The sequence below is a fragment of the Canis lupus genome, chromosome 2, assembly GCF_048164855.1.
Source record: "Canis lupus baileyi chromosome 2, mCanLup2.hap1, whole genome shotgun sequence".
NCBI lineage: Eukaryota > Metazoa > Chordata > Mammalia > Carnivora > Canidae > Canis > Canis lupus.
The window spans coordinates 12,047,348-12,073,008 of record NC_132839.1 but is presented as its reverse complement, the minus strand read 5'-3'; the positions used below and the strand labels follow the sequence as shown (position 1 = coordinate 12,073,008).

General features: G+C 35.5%; 1 long non-coding RNA gene across 2 annotated transcripts in view; it reads left to right on the top strand.

Annotated features, from left to right (window-relative positions):
- LOC140612313 (uncharacterized) overlaps positions 1 to 25,661 on the top strand; it is a 394,544-nt gene that overhangs the window by 10,732 nt on the left and 358,151 nt on the right. Inside the window, exons 3-4 of one of the 2 annotated variants that reach the window (XR_012013589.1) lie at positions 9,815 to 9,934; positions 23,659 to 23,910. The exons of the other annotated variant lie outside the window; for it this stretch is intronic. This is a non-coding gene — a long non-coding RNA (uncharacterized lncRNA). Of the gene's footprint in view, positions 1 to 9,814; positions 9,935 to 23,658; positions 23,911 to 25,661 lie in introns of those variants that run through there. 2 annotated transcript variants of the gene reach the window in all.

Below are 25,661 nucleotides of genomic sequence, written 5' to 3'. Positions count from 1 at the left end.
GTGAAGAGCTACAGGAGGACCTTACTGAAGAGTCATAGTGAAAGAGAGACCATCATGGTAGAGGGGAAGGGAGGGAAGGATATGGTGGGGTGGGAGAGAATTAGGCAACAGAAATCAGGAAGAGGAGTACCATAGCTTACACTCTTTCAAGAAAAGACTGAAGATACAGGAGAACCTGAAGTAATATGTTTGAACACAATTAGAGCCAGAGTTGCCCTCCCCATAGTTTACTAGCCACTCATCTTGTCAAAGGGAACCTTACTTTATTGTAATAGTATTATCATTAATAAAAACCATGTTCAAATGAAAGAAAATGTAGTAAAAAGTCATCAGTCATCTCACTAATGTAGGGTAGAATTTATTCAGTCTTGTGTCACAGAAAAAAGATGGTGGAAAGTAGAGGAATATGAATAAAAGTGGGAATGTGAACTTGGACTCTTGAGGACTTAAAGCTTACCTGGCCGCTTGTTCTCCTGACTTGAGTCAAGCCAGTGTCACCAACCTGGTCACGTTGAGCAAATACATGTAGTTCGATAACTGCCTTTGCATTGTCTTGTTGGGTCTACGGGTCCCCATCACTGCTTGGAAAAGAAAACCAGAATTCCCTGGACTGGAACAGGCTCATTCTTCTCGTATGTGTGTAAAGGTTGCAAACAGGGTGTGCAGGCTGCTCCTACCCAACCATGAGAGGTGGGCCTGTAAGATGCGTCTCCTTTGTGATTTCTGCCTTTCTGCCGAATGTGCCACGTGCCCTCTGTATTCTCTTTGTAGTTTAATTTATGTTATCAAAAGACATTTGGGATATTCCGGGGGAATAAAAGTGTAACCAAATATGTGACAAAATTAAAAAGTGAATTAAATTCTCATTAAGAGACTTGAATTATAAACAAGTGCCGTTGTACCCAGGGATCATGACTGCTTTGTCTTGGTTAATGAGTCTTTCTTGACATGCTTGTTTTTCCCTTTCTCTACTTCCTTGCATCAGATAGGAGATGCTTTCAGTTTGAAATCACTTGTGGTTGCGGGCTCCGTCCTTGTCTGTATGGCCACAATGCACACCATTTTTCAGGCGGGATTAATTCCCTTGGTGTAGAACAGGACTGTCTAAAAGTAATGCTACTTCATATACAAAATAACTGTGGCATTTGTTGGTACTTGGGAGTAAGAAGCACCCCCTGGCAAGATTGTTGAACGCTGTGGCTGATGAAGGCTTCTGAATGCTTCACCTTGAATCTCTGGGAGACACCCATATACCTACCAAGAGCTGAACAAATGAATGTGCTTAATTTGATTTCTTCTCTAAGAAATTGTGATGCCTGTTGACAGGGAGTGGGCCTCCTGTTGCTCTTTCAACTGGTAGAAGACTAGAAGGCTCCTTATTTCTGTCTGCTTCTGCAACAGTCTGGTCCCTTGTGCTGTCAGCAATTGTTAGGTGTGGAGGTTCTGTTGAGGACAGGGTGAAAACCCTGTCAGCCATGGATGGGGGGAGAGCAAGGGAGGAGGAGAGGAGAAAGAGAGAGAATGTTTTAACCAGATGAAAAAGGAATGCTTAGTGGGACAGAAGGTTGAAATGTAAGTGAATAAATACAGGAGGAAGAAGCAAAACATGACTTTCTCCATGGTAGGCTGCAAAGATAAAGGTAAATGTCCGCCAGAAAGTTCTGGTCCTTTGGATTAAGGATGCAGAATGGCCTTCGGGGAATATATCAAATTCTTCAAAGGCTGTTCTGTTCCGAATACCAGACAGGCACGCCAGATAGGGGCCTTCAGAAGTGCTCAGAAAAGATGAAGTCGGGAGCTGCCAACAGAGATGTCTGTGAAGGCCATGCTGATGAGTGACTCATCTTAACCAATTCTGCCCACAGTATTTGTCTTCTTTCAGTTCAGTTGGTGAAAGGTGAAGATACCAAAATTCACATACACAAATTTCAAAAACTTAATTTTTGCCTTCCTATGGTCTTGGCCTGTGTTTTGGCCTGGTCGATGATCCATCCTGACCTGCACCCTGGTGGTGTGACCTCCCCGCCTAAGATGTCTCACTAACAGCCCAGAGTTTTAGGATCACTGTGTATGGATTGAATTCTCTCGGGCATAAACTCTTTTAAATGAAGTCACTTGGGGTGAAAAATAAATTACTTGTTATTAGAACTCATTCTCCCTTACTGTTTGCCTTTCTCGGGCTGTCACATTTTACTTTATACTTACTGGTTTTACTCGTAGCAATTACACAGTGTGCCTTTTGCCGGAGGACAAGCTAATTCACCACTTAAACACATTCCTCGGTCAATTTATATATATATATATATATAATATATAAATTTTAATCCCTAAGCCACAGAACACCCAGCCCAACTCTTTAGGTGGTTTAAGGGAGTCCTAGGAAACAGTGACGAGGAAGGTGTTACTGTTGTCTGCTTCATCAGTTGTTACAGCTATTACTTCAATTATTGGAAATACTAAGCAATAGCACCTGCCACTATTTGACTAATGCTGTGGAAATTGGTGATACTCTTGGGTGCTTTTGTCTTTATAAGGAAAACTATTTGATAAAAACATCATGAAAGTAAGAATTAGTTGAGAAGACACAGTATTATTATTTCTTAGTATATATACCGTGTATTATTAAGCCTGTGGTTTAATGCTCGAAATCAACAAAACTTTGTAGGTGCCAGGTCATTTTGTTTTAGAAGTAAAACTCTTAAATTGCTGAGAAACCTGACTCCTCTCTTTTTGCACATGTATTAATTTAGTGGAACCTCAGAGGTACTTAAGTCTGGAAAGTGGACGGTGAGTCTGATTATAGAGTAATAACGCCAGTTTATAGAAAGGAATCATGCTAGAATTGGTAAACCCAGAATAATTTTACCTTTGGAGGCAATATACCTACCTGCTAGCAGTGTTGAGAAACTATAATCTATCTTATCATGTATTAACTGTGGTTTAAAAATTATCTTTTGTGGGATGCCTGATGGCTTGGTCAGTTAAGTGCCCCCCCCCCACTTGATTTCGGGTCAGGTCATGATCTCAGGGTCCTGGGATGGAGCCCTGTGTTAGGCTCCACGCTCAGTGGGGAATCTTCTCGAGGATTCTTTCCATCTCCCTCTGTCCATTCCCCATTCTCTCTCCTTCTCTCTTTCTCTCAAATAAGTAAATCTTTAAAAAATAATAAAAATAATAAATAAAAATTGTCTTTTGAGCCAGAACATGTGTCACACAAGAAAACCATTTTTATTTTATTTTTATTTATTTATTTTTTTAAGAAAACTGTTTTTAGTGCATCATAGGCATATCTGGGATTTTACCCCAGATAATTAATGCTGTGCTTATTGTCAAGCTTTGTTTCTAAATGGTCTGGCTATTTTTAAATACTACATTTTCTTTCAGAGTGAGTGAAGGCACTGGAAAATTAAAAGAGAGATTTCAAATGTATTTTGTTAATGGTCTTTCAGATAGTATATAAGTTACTATTAGGAAGGATGATGTACTTCCTAATATATGAGGGTATGAGGTTTTGTGTAAGTCTCATTACTAATGATTCATAAAGATTACATATGCATTTTGCTGGCCTTAAAGAGAGGCTGAATTCCAGGGCTTTTCTGTTGACTATTAAAATGCAAAAGTTGAGTGAAGGTAAGGTCTCTACAAAAGCAAAAGCAAACCAAACCAAAACCATACAAACAGCCTCATAAGAAAAAATAGAGTAAAATATCTTATTATCTCCTATTTTATTTCCTTTGTATCTTCCCTGTAGAGTCTCATGAGAGAATGTCTGGGAGAAATGATGCTGAGGAGAGTATAGGGCTGGGTAGAGTACTTTATGAAAAAGTGCTCTATGAAAAGTACTTTATGAAGAAAGGATAGTGTCTCACATCTAATTTCTTGCCAAGCAGTATTAAACTCTAAAATATGTGTAGAAAAGTCTGAGTTAAGATTTACTCAAGATAATATATTAAAGTGTCAAATAAAAAAAAAATAAAGTGTCAAATTACTCTAAGTCTTCTGTTATATTTTCACTACCTTTGGTTTGCTGCTGTAGGTTTCTTTTTTGGTTGTTTTTTTGTTTTTGTTTTTTTGTGGTTGTTTTCTGCTTCCTTGATTAGCCAGCTCTTGAGGAAAGGGGTTTGGGCAAAAGTAGTCACATGTCCCTCAATATGAATGCTCAAAGGGTCTTCACCATCCAGAAACAAAGTAAATATATGTGAACATGGCAGAAAACTTTTTTTTTTTTTTTTTTTTTTTTAGAATTGAAAAAGGACAGAGTGTCTTAGTATGTATTTTTTGAGGGACCTTTTGAGGTTTTGAAGTATTACTGAATGATTGACTATATATATTGACTATATACATATATATAATATATATAATATAACTATATAATATATGTAACATATATATAATATATATAATATATATAATATATATCCAAAAAGAGAGAGGGAAACAAACTGTAAGTCACTCTAAGGATAAGAGAACAAATTGAGGGTTGATGGAGGGATGGGGTTGGGATATGGGCTAAATGGGAAGGGAAGAGGGCACCTGTGATGGACACTGGGGTGTTGCATGTTGGCAATGAATCACTGAATTCTACTCCAGAAACCAATATTACAGTGTATGTCAATTAACAACATTTAAATTAAAAAAAAAATCATCAAACAATTTAATGTGGTGTTCAAATACTAAAATATTCCTTGGGTGATGGCTTTAGAAGAACTTGGATTTTAGTTTAATATTTTACATTTAGAATATAAAATAACTAGAATGTGTTCCAGACACTTGGAGTAGCCTAACTAGTAACCTCAGAATCACCAATACAATACTTCTACAATACTTATATTGTCAAAAGATGATTACTGCACAGAGTAAATTGTTTGATGTTCATAAAACATCACAATAAATGATATGTCCTGATAGGGAATTCAATGCATATATTTTTTAAAAACCTGTGAACTAAACAAAGATGAGTTTCTCATTTCCCATTTTATACTGGAACAAATATGACCATCCAAAGAATCAGTTTCAGCATGATAACTTGCTAAGGGAATTGGAAGCAAATGCTAGATTTGTGTTTCTTAAAGTGTTCTGGACTATTACTGTCCCTGGAAATATTTAAGAAGTCTGTGTCAATATTCTAGTTACAGAAGAAAAGATAATTAAACATTTTAAACATGCATTTCAAATTTGATTGATTTTCACAGAAATTATTGAACATTTTAAATTACTTCTGAAGAGTGACTATGCATTAATCTTCTATACGAGATAATACATTCACAAGGTTGTAACTGGTTAATATAATTTTATATCATTTGTATATTAATGTTGTGGTTGGCTAAATTTTATTTTTTATTTTTATAAGACTGTCCTTTCGTCTTTCTTATGCTATCTCATAACTAAAATGTGACTTTAGGTGCAGTGAAACCCCTTATAAATTTTACACATAATTTTCAACAGATGACTTGATATTCGAGAATACACAGATTTTCATAAACACATGGCATATTGGGGGTTCTTCCACTTTGTAGGCTTCAAGCTTTATGTAATACAACTTGTTCTATATATATTTTTATTTTTTTTTATTATAGGAAGAACATTTACCATGAGACACAACCTCTTAAAACATTTAAAAAGATATTTGAGGGAGAGAGAGCCTGCTCATGGACAAGGGGAGGGACAGAGGGACAAGTAGACTCCCCACTGAGCAGGGAGCTAGGAGGGCTCAGAGAGGCTAGGCTGGATCTCAGGACCTTGAGATCATGACTTGAGATGAAGTCAGGTGCTTAACCAACTGAGCCACCTAGGTGACCTCTCTGAACACATTTTTAAGTACACAGTATAGTCCCAGCATTCTATAGCAGACCACTAGAACTCATGCCATGTAGCTGAAACTTCATAGACTTAAAACTAAAATTTACATACTTGAAACAGCAACTCCCTGTTTTCCCCACCCCCCAGTGTCTGGCAACCACCATTCTGTAAGTTTGACTATTTAAGTTACCTCAGGAGAGTGGAATCATCTTATTTGTCTCTCCATCTTATTTCATTTAGCGTAAAGTGTTCCAATTTCCCCACATCCTGGCCAACACTTTTATCTTTTTTTTTGTAATAGCCATTTTAACAGATAATGAGGTAATATCTCACTGTGATTTTGATTTGCATTTCCTGGATTAGTAGTGATGGAGAGTATCTTTTCATATAGGCGTTGGCAAGTTGTATGTCTTTTGTAGAGAGCCTGGGCCTATTCAAATCCTTGGCCCAGTATTTAAAGGGTCTATTTGATGTTTGCTGTTGAGTTGTAAGAGTTCCTGAAATATTTTGGATCTAGTAATTTCTCCTAAGATGTATGATTTTGAAAGTTTTCTTTAATAGCTTATTTATTTTTAGAGATTTTATTTATTTGAGTGAGAGTGAGAGAGTGAGCTGGAGAGAGAGCACAAGCAGGGGGGAGCAGCAGGCAGAGGAGATAGAGAAGCAGATTCCTCACTGAGCAGGGAGCCCAATGGGGCACTCAATCCCAAGACCCTGAGATCATGACCTGAGCAGAAGGCAGATGTTTATCTGACTGAGCCACCCAGGCTCCCCTAGCTTGTCCTTTTACTCTGTTGATGGTTTCCCTTGCTTTGAGAAGGTTTTTAGTTTGATAAAACCCCACTTGTCTATTTTTTTTTTTTTTGCTTTTGTGGCCAGTGCTTTTGGTGTCTTGCCTAAAAAGTTCATTACCACGCCCAATGTCTTGAAGCTTTTCCTCTGTTTTGTTCTAAGATATTTTACAGTATCAGGTTGTACATTGAAATCTTTAATTCATTTTGACTTGATTGTTGTGTACAGTACAAGGATCAATTTCACTCTTTTGCCTGTGGATATCTACTCTTCCTAGCACCACTTGTTGAAAAGCCTGTCCTTTCCTCATGAAGTATTTTTCGCACCCCTGTCAAAGATTAGTTGACAGTATACGTGAGTTGGTTTCTGGGCTCTCTCTTTTGTCCCGTTGGTCTATGTGCCTGCCTGTATGCCACTACCATAACTGTTTTCATTACTGAAGCTTATTGTTTTGTTGTACTGTGGTACACAAAAATGTCAAAACTGCTCAGAAGGAATCCTTGAACCACAAAAGAACTGATGACAATGGTACATTTTGCAACTAAAACTTAGAATAACATTTATAGTGAAATTAAGGAAGAGTCCATTACAAATACAATACAAATACAATACAAATACATACAAATCTCTTTGTTAGGGGAATCGGTATAAAATTTCTGGTATGGTATTTTGGCAAAAAATAGTCAAAAAGATAAATAGTAAGTGGTTAAGAAAATAGTACATTTTTGTTGTGTTATACAAGTTTGTTAGCTTGTAGTATCTTTGTCCCAAGTCCTGAGAGCACAGGCTGTATAACATGTTGTTAAAAGAATAAAGTCTTATGAGCCACTAAAACTTTGCATCATAGAAAGCACAGTGAGTTTTGGTAAACCCATTAACTTGTCTTTTAGAACAAGTGCAAAGGAAAGAAATTTCCTGTTTTAGCTGTATATTGTCCTTCAAAGTTTCGCTTTTAATAAACACAGCTACAAGTTACAATATTTTCAGGAAGATTAAAAAATAGAGAAAATGATGTGATAAAAATAGGACATTTCATGAACATTCTTTAAAGGCCAATTTGGATTCACTCAAAGATAAAAGGATACTAGGAGTCTTTGCTTTCATCTTACCTTCTAGAGTCTGCATCAAAAGTAGAGGTCAGGGAGTGGGCTAGAAGATAGTGGTTAAGGTATACATTGCTGGGTGCAAAATGGGACTGCGTGGCTTTTAAAAGCCATACAGGACAGAATAGGTGTCATTCACAGATGCATCTCTTGCTGATGATTCATTCTGGAAACAAAGAATGAAGTTTGAGTGTATGATTATACTGTAGTCCCTGATAGGATAGCTGTTCAATATGTTTGTGGAGGAATGAGTAGCGAGAACATGGCTACTTTTCCATCCAGAGGATCATAGCCAAGGGGCAAGTTGATCACATGAGTTGATGAATTGGCAGATGATGGCTGATTTGTCTGACTCCAGTGTCATTAGCCTTAACCACTGTGTTTGGAGTGACAGCAGTAAAACATACAAAAAGGAGCAACAGAATAATTAGGCTATTATCTTGCCAAGGACACCAGAATTTAATTTTGGAGGAAAATAAAGTTTCATGTTTTTAAAAATTGGAAAAGTTGTAGAATAAAGCCTGCATCCAGCCTGCAGTTGTGATAAAATATAAATACCAAGCCAAAGAAGCTCCTGCTTTCAAATCTTACTACAAGAAGAAACACTGATTATATCAAGACTTCCTTTCCTCTCTTCATTTACATTCTTTGAAAAACTTTGTATAACAATGAAGATCTAACATATCACCATGACATTTTTTTTTTGAGCTATTTGTTTTTTCAAACGATTAGGAAAATAATTACGATGCAGCGTTATGATTTAATGGGATAACAACATTTAAATTCTATGCTTTCAGACAATGAAGAAAATATATTTTCTCCTTTTATTACAAAATATTTTTTGTAAAACTTAGGAGTTAGAATGTGCTGTCTTAGGTAAAAGAAGTAAAATGAGGAAACTTTACTTCATCTGAGATACTTAATCAAAAATGCATATCTCAACCCTTTCTGAGTCCTACCCTGAGAATCCTGATTTGGTAGGTTTAGAGGAGGGCCGGGTCTGCTGTACACAAAAAAAATTCACTAAGATCTGTTTTTAGTTATGAACCACTAGAGGAGATGATTCCAAAATGTCATTATAGCTATAATACTGCAATACTGTCACCTTCAGATACAATTGTAAAGCTTAACATCTTTTTATATGAGTAATGTATCTTTAAACCTATATTTACTCCCCATATCTATCCTTCAATTTTTTCACCTCTTCTGCCTCTACTTCTAATGAAATTATGTATTATTTACAGCCATGTGATTATATTAATAGAATTTTGGTAACAAGTATGTGTGTATATACATATCCATATACATACAATACATACATATACAAACATATGCATTCACTTAACACAAGAAATTCTGTATCATTCACATTATATTATTTATCCTTTGGTCTAATGACAAAATGAAAAAGGAAAATGCTCATTTATTATGCCTGGTGCTGAAGGTGCTGAAAGATATGTCAAGGTATTTCAAGGGATATATGGGGAAAACACAACCTTCCGATCACATGTTCAAAATTGAAAATGTTAACTGTGTCGAGGCTTAGGTAGTATGAACCCGAATTGAAATATTGCCATCTTTATTAAAATACTTCTCACCTACCAGGCATAATATAATAATCTTTTAATATAATCATTTCTTATCTTAGGAATATGTTGTAAGTCCTTCTTTCATCACTACTTCTTAATACTTGCTCTATTCTGATGTGTTCTTTGAGTAAGCCACCAACCATGTAATCGAGAATTCTAATAATATTCTGCAGGCATATTACTTTACTTCTATAATTTACTGTCAATAGCTTGGTTCCTTATGCATAAATATAATACATAAATTACTCATTTTAGTGCTATACTAAAACAGCTTAATAATGGCATAACTAGATATTTTCCATACAAAGCACTTAAGGATCCTGGAGATTAGTTTACACTTTTCACCTTCTTCCTGTGTATGTTCATATGCCTACAGTGATGTTCAGTCTTTTCAGATAACCTTTTCTTAAATAATTTCTGTCTAATCTTTTAAACGCAGGTCTTGTAGAATAGCAGGCTATAGTGCAATTTTACCAGACATCTTAATGATACCACAGTTATTAATAACTTTGTGTCTCCTATTCCTCTTAGAATCCTAAACAACAGGGAGAGGACTTTGAATAATCCAATTCATACCATTTTCCTTTCTGTAAACAACTACAATCTCCATGAAATCTTGGAGGATAATATGAGGATGAAAGAAAAAGACAAGTATGTGCTGTTTATAGGATATAAAAAGAACTTACATCTTTATGATGAGTTGCAGATTTTCTATATAAAGATCTATCTGGCAGTTTTGAAGGATGAATAAAATGTTAAATCTTAAAATAATATTAAAAATCTTAATTCATTTTGCTGAAATAATCTTATACAAATAATATTTCAGGTTGATAGACTTTTTATTTAATTATGAGTGAAACCAGTTTTTATTTCATCTTAACCTCATCTCCCTCAAAATTCTGTTCAAGGATGATCAAATATCATTAGGCATGTCCAGCTCTTTTATGTTCCCTACCTTGTTTAAATGATCAATTTTAGAAATATCGTCAGTAAGAGATTGCTTCAAGCCTGCTGACTCACTTTGTGATTGATGATACTAGAAATGCTGATATTTTTATTCACTATTTCACCTCTTCATGCACCACTGAGGTTGTTTGAATTATATAAATCCTCATCACTGGTAGTGGAAACACTTTGAAATCAATGAAGTGTTTCTACGATCTCTTTTCCATTCTCTTACTATTAATAATAGCTTTGTTTTCTAATGGGCTCAAAATGGTGTGTGTTGGACCATGTCATAGAAGTCTTTATCACTGTCAAGTGTTTCTACCTTAGCAAATGGTTGGTTTCCTGGATTTGGAACCTGGCTCTATCTGTTCCTTACCATGTGATGCTGGAGAAGCATTTCTACCTTTTGTTTCTTAATCTGGAAAAATGGGAACTGTAGCGATACTAATGTCAAAAGGAGATTGTGAAGATTAAATAAATTATAGGTACAGAGGTCTTAGAATATACCTGATACAGTTCTCAATGATGTATGCCTTAAAGATGGTTCACAAAAGAAAAAGAAAAATCTACCAAACAATAACAACAGCAAAACCTTTTTTATTTTTTTGAAGACTTTATTTATTTATCCATTTGTTTTAGAGAGAGAGTGCATGTATACATACAACCTAGGGAAGGCGCAGAGGGAGAGAGATAAGCAGACTACACTGAGTGCAGTTGCCCCACGGGGCTCCACCCCATGATTCCGAGATCATGACCTGAGCCCAAATCAAGTAGGATGCCATCCAAGCATCCCCCCAAAATCTTTCATTTTTCCTTCTTCAACAATATCAATAAAATAACTAGTATGTTATAAGCAAATGCTGAATAGTATTGGGAATGCAGCTGGAATGTAACATTCATGGCCTTGGTAGTATGAATGACCCTAAATAAGGGTCAATTGAAAGGGCACAAACAATACCATAATCACCTAATACTGTGGTCAGTCTTTTGATAGGTAAAAGTAGAAGATCCTTATAGATAGTAATTATCTCCAACTTGAGCATTAAGGGAGGGTTTTCTGGAGGAAATGGGGCAGGTTAGAAACTCCCCCATATTTATGTTCCAAATGACCTAGTGATAATATTTTTGAATAATCATCAACATATTCAGTAAAATTCTTCAACCTTTTGGGGATAGTGAGTATCATAGATTCATGAAAAATGCAGTTTTTACTCTTAATGCTATGAGATCAGATCACCCCCAACCTATTACTGTTTGAGTGATCTACTAGCACTGAGGCACTCTAGTTTCCTGAAGATTCTAATTCTTGACTTATTGTTTCTATATCTAACTCTTTCTGTTGTCTCTACTGATTTTAATATTATCCTCTTCTGTCTTGGTCTCTCAGTCTCTCAGTATCCTTTCCTTAAATGATCTTGTCCTTCTCCATACTCCAGCCACTAACTTCCATCATCATAATATAGGCTTTTCTATTACCAACGCAACCTCTAAATGATCTCATTCTCAACTAACTTAAAGCAATAAACCTAATTAGTAACACAAGCTCTGATGGTCAGAATTTAGGTGACTTTTACATGAATACCTCTGACTACAAGTGTCTCATAAAGCTGCAAACAAGATGTTGGATGGGGTTGCAGCCTTCTGAGGTTTCACTGGGGGAAGGATCTGATTCTAAATTCAGTCACATGATCGTTAGCTGTCTTCAGGTCCTTAGTGGCTGTTGATGAGGGACATCAGTGCCTTGCCATGTGGACCCTTCCAAGGACAGCCCATAACATGGCAGCTTTTTCTTCTAGAGTAAGGGCTGAAAGAGTTCAAAATCAGTCTTTTTATAACCTAAATTCACAAGCGACACTCCCTCACTTTTGCCCTGTCCTAGTTATTAGAAGTGACTCACTAAGTCCCGCTTCCATTTACAGGAAGGGAATCATAGCCCAAGAATAGCAGGAAACAGAGATCTTTGGTGGATACCTTAGAGATTATCCCTTACATTATCCCTTGCCTTTTTAAATCAAATTTCTAGAACTTCTTTTTTTTCCATTCTCATTAGCATCTGAAGACCTTCATTTCTATTTTTTGAAAAATTAAGGACAGCCATAAAAGACTTTCATAGATTAGCACCATATTATCTATCTATCTTTATGTCATTCTAATATTTCCTTTTTTCTTCCTATTACTAAGCATAGTTCATCTTTCCACACCTAACCTAAGGTCACCCTCCTGGTTTGGGCTTCAGAGCCCAAGCATTCTTGCATAATTAAAGATACTGCTCCAAAGAAAATTTTTTTTCTGCATCAAATTTTCTTTCTTGATTAGATCACTCAGGTCATCTTGTAATTTCTTAACTCTCTTGATTTTACATCCCTTTATAGCCACTGCCCCATTTCTGTATTTGCCTTCCTGAACATAACTTGAAAATATGGGTTTTTACTTTTTATCGTAATTCCTCTTTTCCCATACCTTCTATGATAATTGTATTGCAGTAGGAAGTTTTCTTTGTTTTAGTGGTATTCTTAGTAGAGAAACTATGTTTCAGTTCTTCATATAGCACAGAGAAAGCAGAGTAAGAATAAAGGTTGGAGTAAAGGATTTAAAAAAATAACCAAGAGACCAGAGGTATATAATCTTTCTTAAGTGTGTATGGCTTCTATACAATAAAAAGTTCAGTTCCTAAAGATTTTCAGTTGACCAATAACAATATTCTTTGCATAGTAATCAACCCTGCCCACTGGTAAATTCAGTCTTTGTATTTCATGATGTTATAGCAAATTCCTTTTTGACATTCTTAAAAAATTTTATGAAAAAGTTATAAAATTACCAGCTGGAATTATTTGTGAAAAAGTCAGACCCTTTTCCACCCTGGAGTGATGAATGCGTTCATTCTTAAATAACACTGTCTTATCCACAGTGCTACTGAGTAATACATTCGTGGTACATCCACAGCCTTTTCTTTTGTATGTTGTGCTGTCCAAGAATTGCCTTGGAAGTTCTTAAAGGCTGAGAATTGGTCTGGTGTTTTAAAGATGTTCAGATGGCTTCAATTCTCACAAGACCAAAGCAGTCTGTCTGTAGTTCAGACTGATGTTCTTTAGTCAATATGCATGACCTCCTGGAATTTGTATGTCCCAAATGACCTTATAAATTTTCATTTAAAGAGTGTTCCAAGGCAACAAAGGCAATTCCCCTTCCTCTCCTCAGTGTTAAATGTGGATATTAACAATATAAGTTTCAATTGTTTACCACTGTAAAATCGCAGATTTCTTACTGTTTAGCTTGCCAAAACATCCTTTATTTCTAAAAGGAACAGCCCATACCTGAGAGGGTGAAATGGACAATTGAGAACTCATCAGTTACAATGATCTTCACTTTATAGCGTTCCTCCATGCCCAATAGTATCTCTCTAGAATTTTGATTTCTCACTGCAGTGCTTTCAGTCTTGACCCATATGCTATGGTTTGTGTTGCAGAACTGCTCAAGACTGCTGAGCTTTTGGTATTAAGAATTAAATCATTTTTAAAGGCCCAGGAGGATCTGTTTTCCACTGAGAGAAATAAACACTTGAAGGAAAATCAAAATGCACGAAAACATGGCAAATGGGTGTAAAAAAAACAAGCAGTAAAAAAAATATGGAATTTACCACCTTTGCAATGCCCCTTCAACCACCCTCTGAGGACTAGTAATGTTTTATGCATCTTGAAGGAATAGTCTTTTTCAGTGGAATTCCCCAAAACGTAAGGAGGATTTAGTTTGCTTTGCCATGACTCCAGATAAGTGCATCCGTCTCCCTATTTTTTTGTGAATACTGATTTGCCCAGACATGCCTTCTAAAGTCAACTTGCTGTATTAATGGCTTAATAAATATTTATTAAAAATTATTTTTTGGCAAAGCACCATGCGGCGTATACAAATACTTTAATTATAATTAATTTTTCCTCAAAATGTGACAAACTTGAAAGGGAGACAAGAAATGTAGCTTCATTTTTTTTTTTTTTATTATTATGAAAGGCAGGAAGTCATCTGTCATACAGAGAAAAGAAGAGAATTTTCTCCAAAGTGGTGTTCAGTTCAAGTTCTATGAGAATGGCAGGGCCTTCAATGATAGATTTGTTTGACTAGATGGCTAAGAGGGTGGGGGGTGTGGGAAGACTTTCTAGACATGGAAAAAATGCCAGAAAACACTGAGACACTAAGACTTGAGGCCTGTCCCAAAATTTATTTGATCAGCTCCCATAAGGTGGGAAAATTGATTTTCATAAGGTGATTTTATAAAGTTGAGTTGAAGCCACATTTTAGTCAGACCCTGAATGCTAAACAGAAGTGCTTGGACTTGAATCTGTAAGCATTTCAACTCCTGAACCCTTGTCTGTTGGAATTTCTTTCTCAGCTTCCCAAGGCAGTATCCTGCGTGGGTCTAACCAGGGTCCAGGCTCCATCCTGCCTGGGGCAGGAGGTATATAGCAGCACTGTCTGCCCCACTGTTTCATAGGACTGAGGCTCACTCTGTGCCACTGACCAGACCTGGTGTCTGAGAGGGTCTGTGTGTCCTTGAGCTTGCGTCACCCCCCAGTTACAGCAGAACTTCTCTTTCCATGTATGTTCTGTCGAGCTAAAAATTTAGAGGTGGTACAAAGCCTCAAAACTCCTATGAAGTATTTTCAGTTGTCTAGATATTTACCTTACTTTCCAATCAACATGGGTAGTTTTTTTGCTGGATTGCATGGTAGTTTTGTGATAACCTTAAACTCGCCTGAATGCTAGCAAGTTTTTCTTTGGAGGGGCTGGTTACTACGTCCCGAACCTCTGGTGACAGGCTGATGATCTGCTATAAAAAGGCCAAGATCACTGGATATGTTAACATAATTCTGTTCCTTTTGGTAGATTATATTCCCAGCCTCCCCAGCCTCTTAAAACATTTATCTAAAATGTGCTTGAGATTTCCACACTCTGGCATTCTCTCTGGGGCTTCCCGGGTACCTACCCTATTTGTGGAGGTGACTTTTGCAGGTCAAGCTTGTGTTCCTTCCTAGGATTCTGGGCCCCAGCATGCATCATACAAAAGGGAGTGGGCACGGCACTCTGCATATCTGATTGTGTTATGGTTATCTAAAGGATTTTAAGTTAGAATTTTTAAATCATTACTATTTAGTTCTAGGTATCTAAGCAGCAAAGATAAACATATATAAATAGGCAAGGGAAACGTTTACAAATCTGAGAAAAGGGGATAGTTCTGGGCAAGAGGTAGTACCTGAGAAATGTCAACTATGGCAAGTCACACATAGCTACTAGAATCCCTCAAATTACTTTTTATAGTCTCTGCAAGTGTAGAGAATTAGGCAAAAGATAGTTCAGTTTTTACACCAAGCATAATTTACTTTGCAGGCATATTTCCTGACTTAGATGAGGCTATTGTTTGTATCTCTGAGTTTTAATTATTTGGAGTTTTTGGTAGTGAATTCCCATAATACTATTTTATTTTTTATCAAGAAGGAATGTTTCAGTTCATGGCAATCATCATTCTTCATATGTTTGTTGAGCAATTTCTGTAGAGATGATGGATAAGTCTGGGTAAAAATTTCATATGAAAAAAATTAACTTTAAGACTCCTTCATAAGATGTTAAAATTCCCTTACATACCTTTTATTTTTTTTAACCTAAGAATCTTAATGGGCATCTTCAAATTATCAGATAATCTTCTTTCAATAGCATTCCTCCAAATTTAATTCATTCCTTCTCATGAGGTCTCTTGAATAAATGACAACACACAGAATTCATCTTCCTTTCCTGGAAATTGGTTAAGCTCTAGGTAAAAAATAGTTGATGCTTTGTCATAGAGCCTTTTTATTTTTATTTTTTGTCATGCAGCCTTTATTACCACCTCCAGTAAAATAAGCTATTACAGTGTCACATCACTAGATGAGAAGAGCGTCTGCTCTATTGAATTCCAAATCACTGAGATTCCTCATTATTAATCAGCTTGTACAGCCCTGGGAAAATAATGCGTTTTGTCAAGACAGGTTTAGAGCATTTGTTTTCTGTGTCCATGTACATTACAGTGTAGAGTGAACCACTGTCATTTTAGGGGATTTGCTTTCTCAGCACCACGATAGCTACATACCAGAGTAAGATTTAATAATTGCTGTATGAATCAAGTTTGATGGTGAAACCCTACCACACAGGAGACGAATAAAACTTGGAGCATATGAGAGTCAGAGCAGCTCCTGATAGGAGTCATGAGTGAGTCACAATCTCTAAAGAAAATAATAATGTGACAGATGGATAAACAAATGCTATATAAAGTTATTTTCCATACACATAACCATGTTAGGTATCAATGTCCTGTAACTGTTCTCTATATTGTATAACTAAACGGTCCTACAATGGTTGTATAAATTAAAGATGGTACTGTTGTGTCTTATAGACTGCAAATTTGTGTTCTCCTCTCTCCCAAATTCCTTTGTGAAATCCTAAAGTCTAGTATGATCGTATTTAGAGGACAGACCTTCAGGAGACAAATAGGTCATGAGAGTGGACCCCTCATGAATGACATTAGTATCCATTTAAGAGATATCCCCCCAAAAAACTCCCTTTCCCTTTCTGCCATGTGAGGCACAGCAAGAAAATGATGATTTGTAAACAATAAAGCAGGCCTTCACCAGACACTGAATCTGCTGAAGCCTTGATATTGAACTTCCCAGCCTTCAGGACTGGCCGAAATAAATGTATGTTGTTTGTGTGCCACCCAGTCTATGATAGTTTGTTAGAGCAGCCAAGAAGACCAAGGCAGTTTGTGATGTAGTCTGTCATCGTCTTTTTTTTTTTTAATCACAGTTTGAGATAGCAATTTGCTAATTATGCTTTTAATGTGATTGCTATAGTCATCCAGCCAATATAATTTAGAACCCGTAGAGGATTTGTTGGCATAATTTATTTGTACCAGCCGTTCTCATAGGACAAATTGAATATTTATTTTGATCACTAATCTAATGCAATATTGTCATGAGGCCATTTTAAGTTTCTTGTACAAAATGAACAATATTTGCCTCACTGTTTAATTTTTTTTATTTCTAAGAAAATAACAAGGCACGTAGTGAAAATATTCAGCAGAACAAAGAAAAATGTGTCTATCTCTTTCTTACAACATGCCCAGAATTAACTCTGTGCAGCCTTTCAGAATTTTTTCAGGCGTATACACAAACACATAGATACATCTTGTTTTGTACCAGAAGGATGATACATACAAACTCTTCCGTCATTTGCTTTATATTTTAAAAGCACTTTCCAGATTATCATAGCAAATGCTCTTGATTCTTTTTAATAGATGCATATAGGAGTACTTTCTATGGATGTTCATATTTTATTTATCTAATTGTCTACTGAAAAACAGCAAACTTCCTTACAGGTCTTCTACACAAACAATGCTGTAAAAATAAACTTGTATACATATAAATGAATTATGCCCAAATATATTTGTTGGCTAAATCCTTCAAATGAAATTTGTTGAGTCAGAGGTTTTGTACATGTTATGTGGTTAAATTCCTCTTTAAAAAGATTGTACTAATGAATAATCTCACTGGTAATACATGGAAATATGTTTTTCTTCATACCTTTGATAATACTGCATACTACCAATCTCCTCCTTCCCTCCCTCCCTCCCTCCCTCCCTTCCTTCCTCCCTTCCTTCCTTGCTTCTTTTAAATTTATTTGAGAGAGAGGGTGCAGACAGGGGCAGGGACTGAGGGAAAGGGAAAAATCCTCAGGCACACTCCCTGCCTAGTGCAAAGCCTGAGATGGGGCTCATCCCAAACCTAGGATCCTGAGATCATGACCTGAACTGAAATCAAGAGTTGGGTGCCCAATCAACTGAACCACTCAGGTGTACGTCTTTCTTTTATTCAAAAGTTTTTGTTACTACCATTTTTTTCCTGCTTAATTTTCTGTGATAGCATTTATTACCATCTGACATGATGTATCCACTTACCTATTTCTACTCCTTGAGAAACAATGTGGGCAGAAATTCTGGTTGATCTGTTCATTGCCATGTTTTGTATGTTTAGAAATGTACACAGAACACATCCTATGACCCATACAAATGTATTCAATGGCTAACTGAAAGAAAGGTAAGCTGTCTTTAGGGCATAAACCCCAAATGAGATGGATTTTTGCTGAAGTATCAGAGCTTTCTTTTGTGGCTTTGAGATTTGTGCCTTCTGCAAGGTAATTGTTGACTCTGGAATTATTTTTAACAATTACAGTTTTTTATTATAGTTCTTTCACATGATTTCACAGTTATGCTTACTTAAAAATATTTTAAAATAAGAATTGAGGCTTTATTTTCCCTCAGAATTCTGTATAATAGTTTTTTAAAACTAGTTTTTTTTTTTCCTAATTTAATCGCCATCTTTACATACCACAAATTCTAGGCGTCCTGTGTCTGTTAGAGCATTATATTTGGTTGCATTATATTTGGGTTCTTTCTATCAGTTCTAGCTGTTATGCCACATTATTCTCCTTACTTTAACTTAGTGATCTATTTTACTAATTCCTTCTAAATGGTATGCTTTCTTTAGGCCTTAGTTGACTAGTTTGCTGATATTTTTCAGATTAAATATCACATTGCTTAGTTATATTTTGACAAAAATGTTTGGACCAGGCTTATAATTTGTGGGATAATTTTGGGGAAATTCAATTATGGTATCATATGTTTTCTAATAGTTAATTTTTGTGTGTAGTCCTCTCTCCAAACTCTCCCAGTTTCTTAGTTGATTCTTTTACATTTGCTTTGTATAAAATAATTTCTCTAGAAATAGTGATAATTTAATCCTCTCTGCAGTTTTCCTATTTTTTAAAATATTTCATTATACTGTATAGAAGTACTTTAGAAAATTGAACAAGAAATTGTATGAAAATCAAATTAGCAGTTTGATCTGAGCAGACTCCATCTTATCAATATTTATAAGAATCAGGCTTGATATATTTTAAAACTAAATCCATTCAAATATTTTCTAAGATAATATTATTGGTTTTTTCAGATACTGTGGGTCTTTTTTTTGAATTTTAAGTGATCAAGGAAATGCAAAATAATAATTAAAACTATTTGAAAGAAAATGCTGGGAATTCTTGGAAAAGAATATTAGAAATCATCTCTGTTAGAGATATGATTTCTGGTAGGAACAGAATTTTAAGTCAGGCAACCAAAATTAAAAATGAAAGAATCACCACGAACGAGGCTTAATACATAATTATAAAAAAAACACACACACATAACAAAAAAACCACATGCTAGTTTTTGTGTGTTTTTCACACGTCTTTCTCCACATGGTTTCTTTGCTATGAAAGTCAGATCAATGGCGATCAGTGGTGACTGCAAACCACATGCAAATTTTATAAGTTTAATTTGGAATTAGGAAAAAAAACCCTCTTTAAACCTTAATAATTTATTCTGTAATCAATTCATCTTTTACAAAATATTGTCGTTATAGAAGAAAGTAAAATATATTTCTGCATGCAGCATTATGTTGTAGCCGTCTGTCAGATATTGAGATCATTACAGTAGTTTCACACATGTCACTGAATAGTTCTGCATCTGTCTTTAGGCATTTTCAAGGCTAGAATATGGTCAAGTAATGCTTTGTTAAAACACTTGAAAGCTGTGATATAGATAATAAGTATAGATAAAAAATTATAAGCTGTACAAGCTAATATAATGTATTGTTAATTTTTAAAGATTTTGTTTATTTATTCATGAGAGACACAGAGAGGCAGAGAAATAGGCAGAGGGAGAAGCAGGCTCCCCATGAGGAGCCCGATGTGAAACTGGATCCCAGGACCACAACCCGAGCCAAAGGCAAACACTCAACCACTGAGCCATGTAGGTGCCCCAAGCTAATATAATTGAAAGTTCTTAAACTCCAGCAACAAAACTGCAAGGGATAATGCAAGCACATGAGGAGTTAAAATTACTGAACTTGAGGCCACTTTACCAATGGAGTGAGAGTGCTGCTATGTACATTTTATATATTATTTTAATGATAAATGTAAAAGAAGACATGATATTGCAAATGCATAGACATATATAGTAGATATAATCCAAAAAGCTTTCATTTCCTGATTCAGTATCAGATACTTAGGAAATTGCTCACTTAAGTATAACGTGTAGAACATTTACTTCACTCAACTGTCTGGAAACCTCATTTTCTCTCCCTGGGCTCAGAGAGAAGAAAATTTCATTTGAAATTGTTGAGATTTATTTGCAATATTTTAGATATACTATGGTGTGTGTGTGTGTGTGTGTGTGCGTGTGTGTTTGTGCGAGTTTTCTGAAGAGACAGTAAATCCTATAGCTAATATCTTTACATTTAGAGCTAGAAGTGGTTCTCCACATGGATTACAAAAAATTACTCAGCTTCTTGAAGCTTCAATTTCATCCTATATAAATTAGATAATGAAGTTAGCTTCCCCTTCTAAGGTTGTTATCAAAGTTAAAAGAAATAATACAAACAAAATTTTGGTGACTGTGCATCAAATCCAATATATTCTTCCTAATAATAGCAGTAATTATAAATTTTACTTTGCATATAGTCATTAAAAATTTTACTGTGCATAAATTTTACTTTGTATGTACAACCCAGCACCCTCTTGTGTGAAATGGCAAAGTACATGGACACTCACTTGTTCTCTCTCACATAGAGACAGAGACAGAACACACCCACTTTAAATCTATACCAGGGTTGTTGGCAGCAGAGTGGGGCTTCCTGAGAAGCAAAAATAACATTTTCTTGTAAATGGTAGTTGTCATTACTGCTCATGTTAATATAGTAGGAAGAAAAACTACTATTTATTTTTTAAAGGTTTTATTTACTTATTTGAGAAAGAGAGATAGCCTGAGAGAGAGAGTACGAATGGGGGCAGAGAGTAGCAGGCTCTAGGCAAGCAGAGACCCAATGCAGGGCTGCATCCCAGGACCCCAGACTCATGACTTGAGCCGAAGGCAGATGCTTAACTGACTGAGCCACCCAGGTACCCTGAAGGAAAACTATTTGTAATCTCAATTTTCTGATAGGGCTAAGTAATTTCTCCATATTTATCTAGAAAGTCGTAGCCTTGACTGAGCTGCAGGTCTTTTAGTTTCTCAGATCCCTTTAATTCTTGCTTCAACGGTAATGTTCAATTTCATATATTGGAAACTGAACAAATAGGACTCATTAGCCAATGAGGGTCAGGCAAAGAAATGGACAGAAACCTGAAGTTGAATTGGGGAATCAATGTAAAATATTGCTCATAGGAAAAAAGGAAAAAAAAAAAAAGAGGTGGAAAGGGCTCTAAAAGTGGAAGAAATCTAGGTGCGGAAACTAAAAGGTAGAAATTAGGTATCTTGCAAAAGGAAAAATAGTGGTTTAAAAAGTTTCAAGAAAAAAAAAAGGAAAGGGTAAAAGTAAAAGGCAGTCATATAAAGTGAGCCAAGAGAGCAGACATCAGAACAAAGTAAAGGAACAGATTCCTGGTAGAAGAACTTAATATTATAACCTCTCACTTCATTGGTTATGTGATAGGTTCTGAGCTTTTTAAAAATAATTTTCATACCATACACCATTCTTTGATTTCATTTCTTGAAATCTCAGTTGGGGCCGGATGTATCCAGCAGTGACGACAGAGATGGTACAATGCAATCAAGGCCTTGTTAAAAACCACTCTGGGAGTCGCCAATGCTTTGGATTAGGTTAGATAGAAAGGGAAGTTATTTTGCAGTAGTCAGATGCCTTTAGAGGATTTTTTCCCCTATTCTCATGCAAACTAAGACTACTCTGCTTGGATATAGAATTCCAAATGGATTTTAGTTAAGGAAAATCCATGTGTAGTGCAGACATAGGATGTACTAAAAGGATGTTTCATGCTAGAAATAAAAAAGCTTAGCATTCAACCAGTTAACCTCAGCAAATGGAATTGCAGATAAGAGATACCTTAAATGCTCAGCACCAAGGGACCGGCATCATGTTCACTCTGTACTCCAAGCATTGGCTTTGGATATAAATTGAATGTGTTTGACTCTAAAGTCACCTAATTTTTCTATTGCAAAATGGTTAATAAAATGAAATAAAGAATAAGTAAAGCTTCAATAATTAAAATTTTCCTAAGTTTAAAAATACAGAATATTATTAATAATATATATTTTTTAATCATTTTACCTACTCACATAAACTCTTTTTTTGGTTTTTTCCTAGTTGTTGAGTAATCTAGGGGTATTTTTTTCTAGTAGGCTTGTAATGGTTATGTAGTATTTCACAATGCCCAGTGAAATGTACTTAAATATAAATACGAGTTTATAGTAGAAAGAGACGTCTAGTTCCTTATACATACATATATAGATATTTGAAGTTTATTCTGTGTAAGTGATTTTAAAGGCTTTAAATTTTCTTAATGACTTAGTATGTAGTAGAAAAAAAGATCATGTTTTTCCTTATGGATCAATGTGAGTTTTTGATAAATGGGAAAAAATAGAAACAAGTCACAATAATCTTTGTCTTACCATTTAATCAAATTTACTCAGTGTGAGTTTAATCAGAACATCTGTTTCAAATGACCATATTCTTCTATGATAATGATGAGACAAAGGATAGCAAAGAATGAACATTAGATAATGAGTTATTAAATGATCTCTTAGGACTAGTTCTTGTCTCTATTTCTCTGAATATCTTGGTAGTGTGTGCAGCAAGAGCTGCTCTGGTGACTGTTGTTAGTCAATTGTCTGCAACCTGTCTTTCAAAGACTGTGGACCTACAGGGACTAGTGAATCTCTTAACTGCGTAAGTCACAAAGGTGACTTGCCCAGTCTTCTGGTAGAATTTTTGTGGTATTAACAGGCTTTTATATACAACTTTCCCAAGGATTTCAGTGTAATTTTTAAGACAGATGATTATACAAAGTGTGAATTTCTCAGAGAGAGGAACTAGAAAAAAATTCCCAACAAAACCCATCAGAAGTTATGTTTGAAGTTGAGGATGGGAAGGTGAGAGGAGCTGCAGGCAAGACCAAGAATCTCCCTGCCTTCTTGTCCTGGATTTCATCACATACTTCAGAACATTCTTACAGGGCTGTTTGAATAACATACCCCTGGAAATTCAGTCTAATTCCAACCACTCATATTCTCAAAATCTGCTGATACCATGTCAAATTGATGAATACTTACCGTATGCCAGACCCTGAACTGTTTTTATTCAATCTTTATAAAAATCCAAACCTACTGACCCCGTATTGTACCTTAGAAAACTAGCATCAGGTGAGTATTTTGGTCAAGATCATCCAACTGATAAAGGCACAGAAATTTTAACCTAGGCATATCTAATGTCACTCATATATAATTGTAGTAAATTTACTGTGCAGTCAGAAGTTGCATTAAATCTAACCTGTTTCTATTTTATTTTGTCCTGCAGCTGTGACTGTTTTGTTGTTCATCTGATAGCTCTATATGCCTTCTGAAAAATTAAATGTTGATAATCGTGGAAAATATAGCTTCCAAATAAGTAATTCAAATCACTCACTGAGAATCTCACATAATTCTTTGTTTTGTAAGTCATTCATATAGAATGTGCCACATACTGGAACCCAGAGACGTCCTCCAACAATGTAAAATGACAATCTGCTATGCAACCCCCATTTTTTAAAAAAATAAAGGCATAGCTTCCTTCCACTGAACTTTAGCCAATGAGTAATTGTGTAATTTTATGCCGTCAAAAGCCTCCATGCTTCCTTTTCTAATGTGTCAAGGTCACTTTCTCAATTATTTTCCTTTCTCCGTGGGTCAGGATTTAGCAAGTACTACTCATATCCTATGCAACTAAAGTAATAGAAGGCCTGAATCCCCATATGATCTAATTATATAAAAATTTGGCTAGCTATTATGCTAAAAGTGCCCTCTGACCCAAAGAAAACACTTCGAAGATGTTTTGTTCACTGAGAACGATAAATGAGATGCATCAAAAGTTCCTTAACTAATTGAGAAATGCTTGAATGATCTTGTCTATTTGACTGCTACCTACTGGGACACATTTTACTGAGAATGTGAAAGAAACTTTGGAATCTAATCAGTAAGGTGGAGCATTTTTAAGCAAAAGATTTTAAGATTAAAGGGTAGTGTCATTGAGATGAGCTTCAAAAAAGGAAGAACACAAAAATACATGATCAAAGATTTAAGCAAAAAGATAATTTTTAAAGCAGATAAAGTTCATTTAATTAGACCATGTTTTTGAAGGAGATAAAATCTCTAGTCTAAAGCTAGGGGAAGATAGGCTATTATATTACTTTATCTTTGTTTAAGCATTAAAGCATACATATTACAGATAATGGATGTGCTTCTGACTCGTGGTTGGGAGGCAGGGCACTCTGACTTCATGAGGTATACGTGGTACAAGTTTGCAAACCAATTGATTTCAGATACTTTCACAAAAGCAACTCTAGTAAAGATTCATGTGATCATTTCCTTCTGGGGCTCAGGGAGATGCAGAAGACCTAGCTAGATTTTATAGGATGGATAGTTAGCTTAAATGGTTGCATTAAGTTGTAAATGATGGCCGGGGCCATTTAGCTTCGAATAGAGAACCCTATTCCATGAAAAAAATGTGCCCCTGACCTTTGCTAGCCAGCTTGTAATGTCTGGTCATGACTACAACTGGGCCCTTGAGTAAAACCATTCAGGTAGCTAGCAGTTCTCATTAGCATTAATAAATGAGGTAGAACTATGTTGCTTTATATTTGTATGCAAAGGAAACAAAAGATTTGAGGCAGAGAGGCCTGGTAGTTCTTGAAGAAGGGTGTATTAGGGTCCTCCAGAGAAACATAAGGAAGAGGATAGATACATATGGATACATATGCATACATATATGAAAGCAACAGAATGTATTCTCTGTACACAATAGTTATATATTAATATGTAAGTATATGTTGTGATATATTTATGCAATATATTGAATATTATGTTACATGTACATATTTACATAATTATATGTCACATGTATATATAATATATGGATATAATATATGTATATATGATACATATGTAATATGTATATTATACATAATATAGATTATGTATTATACATATTGTACCTAATCCATATATTATGCATTTTATGTATACATATATAATAATATATTCTCTATGTATGTATACACATACACACACACATAGAATGTGCATGTGAGAGATTAATTGATTGATTAAAGAAATGTCTTAGGGATGCCTGGGTGGCTCAGTGGTTGAGCATCTCCTTTGGCTCAGGGCATGATTCTGGAGTCTTGGGATCAAGTTCCACGTTGGGCTTCCTGCATGGAGCATGCTTCTATCTCTCTCTCTGTGTCTCTCACAAATAAGTAAATAAATAAAATCTTTAAAAATAAATACATAAATGACTTAGAAGTTATTGAGGATACGTGAACC